An 11,836-nucleotide genomic window follows, 5' to 3' on the forward strand; every position below is an offset into this window, starting at 1 on the left:
GTGAAGCAGTATTCCATCATGCTCTGTTTGGATTACCTTAAGGTAAACTAATTCCTACTTTGCAGTAAACTTCGGTCTGAACAGGTATTTGGGGATTAAAGTGGTTGTGGAAAATGAGCAGATATGTTTTTCTGGTTTCTCCTAAACAACCTAATGCTAGAGGGGAAGTTCTGCCAAGAAGCTACCTCAGATAGAAAGTGGAGACGGGCACTGTGCTAATCATAGCACACACCTCCTGCTGGAAACTCATTTTGCTTCTGAGCCACAAAAATGTGGGTGCCACTGAGGAAAAAAAAAAAAAAAAAAAAAGGCACACTGCAAAGCCTACAGGAGATGGAGGCAAGAGATCTCTTCACATCAGGTCACCAGGGTCTCAGAGGGGTTCACTGGTGATGGGGCCACTGCAGGCCCCCAGTCCTGCTCTACCACCCCCAGATCAACACAGCCAGGTCTGCCACCTCCCACTTGGTCACAAAAACCGGGCTGGCAGCAACAGAGCTGGCGCAGATGGGACGGGCGTGTTGGTCCAGGCACAGAGCTGCACCAACAGGTCTCCACTGCTTCAAAGGACAGCTTGGGATCACCGCCCGGAGGGCACCTCCATCCAACAGTGGGCAGGCTGGTTCTCTTGTTTCCAGGAGAGGCAGTGCAAGGCAGTGGAACACAGAGAAACACCCAGGGCCCCATGGGTTTGCTAGCCCTGGCTCACCCTGCTGCTGCCTTCCTACCTGCCCCACAGCACTTGTGGGAGCTTCTCAGCTGTGGCACAGAGAGCTGCAAAGGATGGCGCAGAGGCACCCAAACAGCTTTCCACAGCTACCATGCTGAGCTGGAGTGGAAGGGCCCTGGGGATGGGCTGAGACACGGGGGGTCTCTCCCCTTGGTCCTGTCTCTGAGGATGCTGTGTGAGTTCAGTAGCAGCCCTGGCCTCAGCTTCTCCTCCCTGCTCAGGGTCTGCATTAATTCACCCTGTAGGAGCCAGCACAGGCCAGGAAAAGCCAAGGTTGCCCTGGGGCTAATAAACTTGCTGGCCTGTATGTGGATGTTTGCATACGGCATTCCCACGCACATCCCGCAGTACTAATGTCTGAGGGAGTGTACCTGGAGACTCCCTTAATAATCTTAACTAACAGAGAATGAACTGTGTCATAAGCTGGCTGCATTTCATATTTAGAAAGAGATTCAAGCTCTTTGAATAGCCCTGAACTCCTTCCCAGGGAGCCAACCCTGCCTGCAGCCATCAGTCTAGGGGGTGGGTTGGGAGTTAACTCTGGGAAGGCTACTTTGCTCCAGCACTGGATGGATGCAGTGACCACACTGCAGTCCCAGCAGTGCTACACAAAACAGGCTATTGCTGGTCTTAATTGCACAACACACTTAGGCAAACCATGTCCAAAACAGAAGAAACACACTTAAATAGCCTTATGTAATTTCAAACTAATGAATGCATGGATTAAAGTCCTCCTCTGAAGGGAGTGGTCACACTGTGTTAGCTTGCTTTCTACCCTAAGGCTATGGCAGCACCCTGATATCCAAACAATGCCCTCAGACCAGCCCTTCCCAAGGGGGGCATAGCCCAGACTACATTAGAAGGAAGATGAACACATTATGTCACTAACTTAGTCTTCAACTCAGACCTTCCTTTTAAGGATCTCTTCTTTACAAAGTAAAACTCCCGTACCTCCCATCCTGTGCTATATCTATCCCGAGTCAAAGTGCAAGGAGAATTTTTCTAGCATGGCTTTTGCTATGCCACCCTCCTCTGACATGTTAAAAATCCACGTAAAAATCAAGCCTCTCTTTCCCATTCACCCTCTGGGTGTCCATCTCCATGCTCAGCACCACCTCACCCCCTAATTAGGACACTTAAACGAGAACAGAGATTTAATTGAGAGTAGGTTTGCCATTTGAGGCACAGTGCCCACAACCCAGAGTTCCTGCCAGAGTAGGAATGCTGAAGGAGCCAAGGAATACTTTGACCATGGTGTTATCTAAGTTGTGGAAACCTGTTTTATTTCTAAAGGAGTAGATTAGGAGTGTGGGGAATATCAAGTTTAAAGCAGCTTGACACTGCTTGGCAACTTCTAGTCACTGCCCATGTGATCTGTGAAAATCCCAGAGTTAAATGAAAACAGATTGAAAAGATAAACACAAGTCATTAGTTCTGCAGGGTAAATGCTTGATCCTGGCAATACAGCTTGGCAAACTGGGAGCTTAGGAAATGCAGGAGGGAGCACATCTGCTAGATTAATTTTCCTTTTCACCCAGTTCCTGCCGTGTTGAACGGCGGCACTGCCGAGAAGCGCGATGGAAATACACCCTTGCACCTGCGTTCCCCTTTGTGCCCGCTTTTAATTTGGAAAACACTCATTTTTGAGAGTATGCATTCCTTATTACCAGCACCCGATGGCTTTGAATACTAGATGGAAAGACAGTGAATCAATATTCAAGTTTGTTCATGTTGTTAATAAGGAAAGAATAACTCTGATGCTCTTGGGACTGTCTTCTCTCTATGCAAAAAGACCTACGAACTCTCCTACATGGATCTGGGGCAGAGCAATGTTTTTTCTTGTTGGTTGCAAAACAGGTTTTCAGCAGATGTGAGGAAGTTCTTTTGTCTCAAATAATATCTTTATTTTCTGCACGGTACAATGCTAATACCAACTGCTCCACATTTATTCCAGAACAAATTTTTTTGACATTTAGAGCTCTTGTATAAATCTACTTAGGGCTTAAAACTTGTGTTCAGTGGCTGATTGTCCAGCGGTCTTACCCTTCAAGAAAAAATATTAAATACTATTTATAAATTACAATGTGGTTTTTCCATCTCGGCCATTTGTTCCTGGCTGATTTAGTTAGTATTGATGAATATAGAAAATACTGATGATAAAGACACTGTCTCTGGGTTTGGAAATCCCTGAACCACAAACAGCTGGAGAGCATTTAGAGGAAAAACCATTGAAAATTTACCCTGAATACATAGGATACTTTTCTATTCACATCTGATATTGGTCATTGCTAATGACAGGTTGCTGGGTTGGATGAATTTCTGATGAGGCTGAAATAGCTGTTCTTAAATCCAACATCCTATCTTGGCAAAGGGGAAACTTAGCCTTTACAGAAACAGGCTTCATGTAAATGAGCCAGCAGTGTGAGCCAAAAAGCACTTTAATATCAAATTAGGCACAGATTTTGCTACCTTTCCTCGGGTGAAGGGAACTACACTCTTCAAGTACTGCCATGGAAATTGAGGTACCTGCTCAAGCAGGGAGTCTCGGCCCCATGTAAATAAGAATGTCCCTGAAAAATGCCACTCATTAATTTCACGTTACAAGAGTAATTAGCAAAAGCATTTAAAAAACAACTACATCCAATCCTCTGGTGGGAAGGCACAGCAGACGACAAGTACAGCGAATTAACTACGGTGTTACCAGGACAAACATTGCAACAGAGTCAGAGCAAATGTGCTTCTGCTTGATTCCTGGTCTGCAACAAACATCTTCTGAGGACTCTTAATTATGCACCCTCTAATCATCTCAAGATTTGTTTCAGCAATAAAGTTTTCAGATGTGGCAAACAGTGAGCTGCATTTTGAAGACTTCTGGGATGACATGAACCTTTCCTCGTTTTCTCTCACACAATTAAACCTTGTCCATAGCTGGTTCTGGTGCTTTTTGTTCCTGCCTTCCAGAAAAGCACAACTAGAAGGAAAAATACAGAACTTGGTCCCATCTAGCTTCTGAAAAAATTCTCTCCTTCAAACACTGTGCCTGTAAAAGGATCTTGTCTCTCCATACCATGAATACCATCAAATGACAGCCTTCAGAAACAGGCATCTCCATTAATTTGTCAAAAGGCTGACAGCTAACCAAGGCACAAGGGAGACATTAAACGTTAGCAGAGACAGAAACATTCATATTGCTTTATCTTCCATTCAATTCAGAGTATTACATTAGGAGAAAATTGGCACCAGGACACAAAGGCTAGATGAGCGCTCAGTATTGCTTCTTACAAAGCTCTCACCTGTCAACTGGGCTCCTGGACAAGCCTATTTTTTCTCTCCTTTTATTTTTTTCAAGAGGGCTTTTGAAACCTTTGATTGCAGCAGCAAAAATGAGCACAACTACACAGAGAGCTTGGCAAGCTGTCCCACGTGCCACGCTGCTCAACAGAAGCCAGATGCAGCGAGGTGATCCTCAGCCCAACCCTACAGGAATCCGCTCGCAGAGGAGCCTCCAAACTGGAGCTGACTCCTCTCTGATACAGCTCAAACAGCTGGCCAAGAGCTGGAGCTGGAGGCACCCAGCTGCATGGACAGCCTCCAGCGAGTTACACTGCAAATGGAGAAAAAGCAACTAAAAAAAGCAACTGAAAAAAAAGCAGGAGATGAGTTAATGCCAGACAACAGGTTATTCAAGGCGGCAGAATTGCCTAGTGCTGGGAGACACCCAGGGGCTTTTCCAGATGTTGTTTTTAGCCTGTTGAGCGACTGACAGGGCAAATGTATCTTTACCTCAATATTCCCCATTTCTGTAAAATGTTTTGGGATTTACTGGCAGAAAGTAACACCTTCTATGAGAGTAGTAAGGAAAAACAGCAAGGTAACTCTCATAAAACTGGAATGCTTTATTCTTGGGGAAAATACAATGATAAACCAAAGAGCCAGTATAATGGAAGACAACAAAATAAATAATAATAAAGGTCCACTCTGTCACTCTGTCATTTATGAATAAAGCTTTGAATTTTAAACAGTTTCTCTATGAGGTTGCCTAATGTTCACCAAGACTTAACAAGTAGATAAAAGCTGTCTTCACAGCCTTAACTCAGAGAGTATTTTATTACTTACCTTTCTTTTTTTCCCCTATGAGAATGAGACTGAAAATAAGTTACATCAAAGAAGTTATAGGGAAAAATAAAAAAACAACCTAAACCCAACAACCAAATCCCAACAGCTTATTCTTTTTATATCCCAAACTCTCCTCTCCAGAATCTTGTTATTTTGAGAGTATCAACTTCACCAAGAAAACTTTAACGCCATCAGGAACCAGGAGCTGACATGCTCCTTGGAGAAAGGCACCAAACATCTTGCAAAGGATTCTTTAAAAGCTCCCTGCTCTCTCTGGCAGTTCCAAATAAAGTACCCAGTGTTGCAGGGTCACCTGTTTGGAGATCCAACACCCTCCTGCCATCCAGCTGTTCGCAGTTCAGACATAAAGCATGAATTAGTGCTTCAACGGAAGAAAACCCCCTTAAACCAGAGGTAACTGCTTTAAACCTTCCAGATTCAAAGAAGTGGCAATTATTTTTCTGATTAGCTCTATCTAGCACAGCTGTTCCCTGCTGCCTCCTCCCCATCTCCTGTTTTTTCAAGGATACACAAGATTAACAGCTGAAAGCTACCACAGTGTTGCCAAACCCCTGTGCAAACACCAGAGCAAGCCGCAAGAGGCAACTACAGAACAGGCTGGGGAGTCCAAGATGAACTAATGAGGCACAGAAAAGGGAAAAAGGTCCCAAACTAAACCACAAAATCCCTGTGTTCTTAATCCATTTGAAAAAAATGACTGAACACCAACCACATTCCCGAAGATGCATGATTTTGTCATAGGAGTCCAACCGAAGATGTTTTTCTCCAGCTTAAACACCACCTGTAAGTGTAGTTCTGTGCTTTCACAAGTCTAATATAAAATTGCAAGAATAGAAGTGAGAACAGTAGGTATTTCTGGGACACCAGCAAATTAGATTTATTCCTAAAGTTCAAGCTGTTTATATTACCTACTATATACATTTGGAGACTTCTTTAATAAAATGATGTGCCAAGTAGATTTCTCAGTCCCACGCCCTATTCCTGTGACTCTTTGTAACACAAAATTATTAGGATTTAGATCAATGCCAAATTGTCACTGCTGTCTCTCAAAGGGCCTCCAGCTGAAAAGCTTTAGTTCACTGTGCCAACCAGTCTCAGCTTTCTTTTGAAAAATACATTTTGGTATTACTTGGTAATGCGTAAGTCAAATTGTTGTAAGGATCTCACAGATGTGAAGTGCTATTTAGTGGGATTGTTTATATTCCACAGAATTAAGAGATTTGAAACAGGTGTTGGATAATTTTATTTAGATATTATTACAGTGATTATCTGAAGAAAATGTCTGTCTCTGAAACGTAATATAACTTACTCAAAGATTAATTCAGTGAAAATGATTCTTTGCGTCAATGAAAAATAGCCACTGAATTAATGCTTGTCATACTTTGTTATTTCAGATACAGAAATCTTAATAAATGAGGGTCAATAATTGCTGTGAGAAACAACAGGAATACACAGAAAACAAATCAACAATTGATGACAATTTTGCCATTCTCCTAATCTTAGAAAGTAGTTAACCCATGCCCACCGACCACTGAAATCTGTGTGAATGAAAATACCTGGAGGTAAACCTGAACCATCATTTGCAGAAGGCACAACCAAACTCTTCCTTCACACTCAACAACTCTCTGCAGAGAAATCACAGTGCCTCTATAATCCAAACTGGAAGTGAGACAAGATCACAAGGGCAAAGGGGATTATTGCAAAGACCAGAAAACTTTTCTCTCCTACCTTTTCTAGTAACAAATTCATGAAAAATGAGTAGCCACCATCAGTAGGAGAGCTTTCGCTTGAACTGAAAATACTACAGGGAAACACTGATCAAGGTGATCATTAACAAAATCCATTTGAAGTGGTAAAGGACTTATAGCAACTGAAACAGTAAATTTATTGGCCCTCCTGGTCTTTACAGTATATAAGGGCCATTTTAAACTGAAGAACACACAGCAAATTTTCTCCTGCAAATGCTCAGGGTCATAGGAATTAACACTGAGGTCTGAGGTTTGCTAGCTTGGACTGCTTACTGGACACATACATTATGTTTCATTTAGTACTACACAAACGGTAATCAAGTTCAATAACCTTTTCCTGAAATGTCCCAGGAAATGAGGTAGAAAAATTAAAACAGATGTCTGCTGAAAAGCAAATATATTTATTATGCACTTTATTATACACAGGGATTTTCGCTTAATATAATACAAGGAATAAAATAAAAATTTTACAATGTGAAATTCACTCAATGTACATTAAAGGCTATTTACAACCCACTCCAGGAAAAAACAGTCTATCTGCAAACCAAGCTAACTGAGGAGTTCAGATGAGGAGTATTAAGCATAACAGACATTTGCATAGCAGAGTAACTGAGGAGGGAAAATACCTTTTTAGTTTTAAAGAAATGGTAATGCTTTCAATACTGATCACAAAGAAGACAAAAATGCATCAATTGTGCCTCTGTATCTCTTAATGCATTTCTCTTCTGGCGTGTTTTTCCACATGCACGCAGTATTGACACCCGTGTCCACAAAACAGTCTTTTCCCCTAGTTCTCCCATCAAGAATTTCAGACGTCTCGTGGAGATGACCTTGGAGGACCAGCAAAATGGGATGGAGAAAAAGAGGATTCGTGTTTTATTCAGGTTTTTCAGGCTGTGAGAACTGTTACATTGGCAAAAGAAACAGTGCGGAGTCACGGCTCTGCACCTCTGCTCGACTCCACTCCATTGCACGGACACGAACGGGAAGAGCAGAGGGAACAACGTGGGGAACAGCAACTTTGCTTGGCACACAAAACCCTCACAAACGGTGGTGCTAAAAATCACACGCAACAGCAACATGGAACTACACAGGCCCTCTGAGAAAGTGGGTGATTTAAAGCAATCCATGCTCTGTCCCAAAAGGATATTCGAAGCGTGGAAGAACTGTCATTCCGAAAACATTTTCAACAGGTCTACTTTCTGTTGATTTGGATGGAGGGTTTCACCAGCGACTGCTTCAAATGCAAATATTATTCACAAAAAACCCACCACACTATCTATCTATATATTGTGGCCCCTTGTGAAACTGGCCATATTTTTACGTCCTCTGTCCACAAGGTGCAATTAATAACAACACAATAAAATTAAATAAATATAATCCCAATGACAGTCAAGGTCAGTAGAAAAATGCTGGCATTCAGGGATCCCTTTTCTACAGAACAAAACATACACCTAATAACTAAGAAAAGTCGTATTCTTGCACAGTATTGCAAATGTACTACACTTGAGGTTTGGAACGAGTTTGCTGAAATCATTTTGGTACTTTCTCTTTACTGAGCCTCTTAAGGCCATTCTGCCAGACTCCTGTTATGTTTATTTTATAATTGTCCCACGGGGACAAGAAATTCAATACATGAAACATTCAGAATAATCAATATTGCCGTGTGTTAACTTCTAACATCTAATTTTACTATACGCTCAATGTCTGACTATAAAAGATTCTTTTTACATTTAGTAACAAGCAAATAAGAATGGAGGTGCAAGATTTTAAAAAAAAAATGTTCTGATGACTGTTGGATCATAATAACCAGACATGAAGCCCTTTAGTGCCTCAGAATATGCACTACGTCTACATCCAGGGGCCATTTATCGAAGTTTAAGGATCTAATTAATCATCTATGAAAAATAACCTTGGCTTTCTATCATCTTATTTCTGGAATGATCAGAATTAGAGTATGAAAAAGATGAAACTTAAGCCTTTAGAAGAAATACTCGCATACAAAAATAGGCTTATTTTCTAAAGAGCAAGGCTGTGTAATGGTGAATAATAGAATATAGCTTGCATTTGTAGGAGAAAATAACCCACTAGTTTCACTTTATCACTTGCAGAACTGTGCAAGTAAGATGTGCACATTCAAAGGAAAAATTTCATACTGTTCACTTTCACAGCAATGACCTTGACTTTGCTCTCTTTCACATAAGTAAAATTGTTCTGCTGTAAGAGTGGGAAACCAGCTTTCCATTATCTGTTGACTATCCAGACTGCTGATTAACCAAGCTCCAGGTACAGGTACGCTCACACTGGCTCTACCTTAGCCACCTGAAGCAGCAACCACATTCATACAAGTTTGTGCTTTAAAGAGTTATTGTCTCAGGACAGGGCTAACTCAGTAATCTCTGTACTCCCCAGGCAACGCTGTCACTGACCATGTGCTTTTCCACTGTACTCTGGCTGTATATTCCCTCAGCCTCCTTAACAAAGTGTCTGTATTCTCCACGGTTTGTTTTACTGACATTCTCAATACAGTCCTTGGAATAAAGAAAGGGCTGTTTCTAATGTATAAAGATATACATGAAAGCAGGATCAGACCTTTTAGCACCTCAGACATACCCATATTAGTTACCTCATTACCGTAACAATAACGGAGGCTACTGAAGACGAAGTGTCCAACAGAAAATTCACCTATTGCTTTCAGTGGTCCCAGTCTGCCATCCAGATTTGGTGCTGTAGTACCAGAGAGTGGATTTTCGCCTCTCAAAAACCCCGAAGACACTGCAGATGGTCGCAGTCCGACTCCTTTGCTACCACTGAACAGCTATCACACAGACAGAACACACAAGTACAGTATTTATAAAATACTGTTACAAGACTTGTAATTCTGGAGAGAACTTTTTGAAGTACACAGGGAACTGACCATACAGGACAACAATGCAAACGTGACAAACTCTTTGCTTATTTTCTTTGCTTATTACAGAAAAATAAATACAAAAAGCACTGCCTCTCCATACACAGCTCACTGTGGCACATGCACCTCTACCAAGCGATCTGGAATAGGAAATCAGGATTCCTGGTTCTTACCATTTTCAGCTGTGGTCAGGGAAATACAGCATATATCTTTCTGCAATTAAAAAAAGTGCTCATTCTGTGTATTAAATACAAAGTACACAAAATAAAATTTTGAAGCACAGAGGGTTATACTGAGAAGGCAGCCTGAAAATGTAGGCACGTTACAGTAATTAAGGTAACTGTACTGTAGTAATCACATTCTTGAATTTCTAGGTGGACTAAACAAGCATTATATGCTTTCATCCCAGCCAGCTGATAAATCATTTGGAGCAGAAGGACTTCTGTTCACGGCATCACGGAATTGGCCTGGAAGGACAAAATAAAAACACTAAGTTTTGTAATAGTCTGTAGTACAAACAATATCGCCAGAAAGGGAGCTATACCGTCTCTAATTAAAGTTCAAAGCACACAACAACAACTTGATGATGGAAAGCACTTCCTGCCTAACCCAAACCCCATGATTGATTCCCTGTGCTCTCTGCCATCCAAAGCAGCTACAAGGTCCCCACAGCAGGAGAGCTTCCTGAATAGCGCTCGGAAGCAGCAGCCAAGGAAGAAAAACCATTCCTCTGGTGCTCCCGTCGAGTATTTCTGATGGGATTCTCCACAGGTGACTAATTTATTCACCGGTCAGGGAAATTACAGTTTCTGTGCTTGAGACTTGGCAAAAGAGGAGGTAAATTATCGCCTGTGCCAAGCAATTCATAATCCGCACAAAACTGTTTTAAACTTCCATCTTTACAATGAAGCAATGAAAAATGGTTAAGACAAAAAGGAACTATTAGGTTATTCGTACTCCTTTGCTTAGCCATTTGCTAAATGCTATTCTTAACCAAGAAATTCACAGAGAAAACCCCTGAATATTCAGTAATATACCATTTGTTCCAGATAACGCAAAGCCAAATTTAAAAATTTTATGTAGATTGTTCAGATTTTTTTTTTTTTTAATGTGCTGTTTATATTTTAAAATCAACAAAGATGGGAAAAAAAAATCATCAAAACCAGTCTTTTGATGACAGGTCAGGTAGATCAACACATCTCAGGTCAGAACCAAACAATGGATTTGCAGTAAAATATAAGATGAAAGCAAGTAATGAATGTCAGGTGCAGGTACATAAGAGTTAGGAAATACAATTCTTAATTATATGTTTTAATGTTTTATGGAGGCAGGAAAAAATTACAATTTAAATCCTGTCTGGGCATGATGTACAACTGTGGGAATCTGAAATCCTTCTAACTTTTAAGAAGATTTAGGGCCCATTTTCTCTTAGCTGACGATTCCTTTCTATGCCTGTTCCTGCTGTGCTGCCTCGTCCCTTCCTCCTGCTCCACAGCTCATCTGATCCTTTGCTAATATTTGCATTTTACAAATGTGCATGTACGTTTTTGAAACACTTTATTGTTTCAAATATTTTAATTTAACCAAAATGCCAACCCCAACTTAAGGTCCTGCAGAATATTCTAACGCTCTGCAATTCACAAGGGACCTCAGCTACATTTACACTTCTTCTATTGAAGTGAAATAATTTTCCAGGACATTTTGGGAAAACTCTCATCTGTGTGTTTTTGACAGCTGAAAACTTCCCATTTGTGGATTCTGAATCACCTGCAACTGCCCTAGAAACTCGCAGTCTGTGATGACCTGCAGCAGAACTGAGTCAGCTGGCAAGAACATTCTTGTTCTAAGGAGCAGCAGTTTGAGCTGTCCAAAATACTGCATTTACATAAAAAAAAAAAAAAATTTCAGAAATAAGCGAATAAGCAATAAGAGAAGGGCATACGTTTCATACAGATGCTGCTTCTCTGAAATTCAAATAGAAAATATATTAATTATTAACACATTCCAAATACCCTAAAAAAGATTAAACTCAATAGGATGAGGGAGAAAAATGGAACTATTTTAGCTGACTGACAATTCAGGTCTAAAAAAGCTACTTATAATTACTTTTTCAGCTTAAAATTCAGTATGGGAGAGAAAGTTAGAAATCTAAATTACCTCCACTGATTAAGAGCTACAGAAAGGTCTGAAAATTGGTACCATAATTTCTAATCTTTCTCTGAGAAAAGCCACCTCTTTTATAGGAGCGTTACCTTTACAGTAACAGAAACATAAAATCAAGGCTTTAGAATAGCATTTTTACTGTTTAATTTC

General features: G+C 40.8%; 1 protein-coding gene across 1 annotated transcript in view; it reads right to left on the reverse strand.

The window, feature by feature from the left end:
* Positions 1–6,997: 6,997 nt before the first annotated feature.
* ANKRD50 (ankyrin repeat domain 50) overlaps positions 6,998–11,836 on the reverse strand; it is a 40,900-nt gene continuing 36,061 nt past the window's right edge. Inside the window, exon 5 of the mRNA XM_027891132.1 lies at positions 6,998–9,990. The gene's annotated coding sequence lies outside the window, so the exon portion shown is untranslated. The remainder of the gene's footprint in view (positions 9,991–11,836) is intronic.

This window comes from Empidonax traillii, unplaced genomic scaffold (genome assembly GCF_003031625.1).
Source record: "Empidonax traillii isolate 1590-97213 ecotype Southwest subspecies unplaced genomic scaffold, ASM303162v1 scaffold310:size1162954, whole genome shotgun sequence".
NCBI classification, from domain to species: Eukaryota; Metazoa; Chordata; class Aves; order Passeriformes; family Tyrannidae; genus Empidonax; species Empidonax traillii.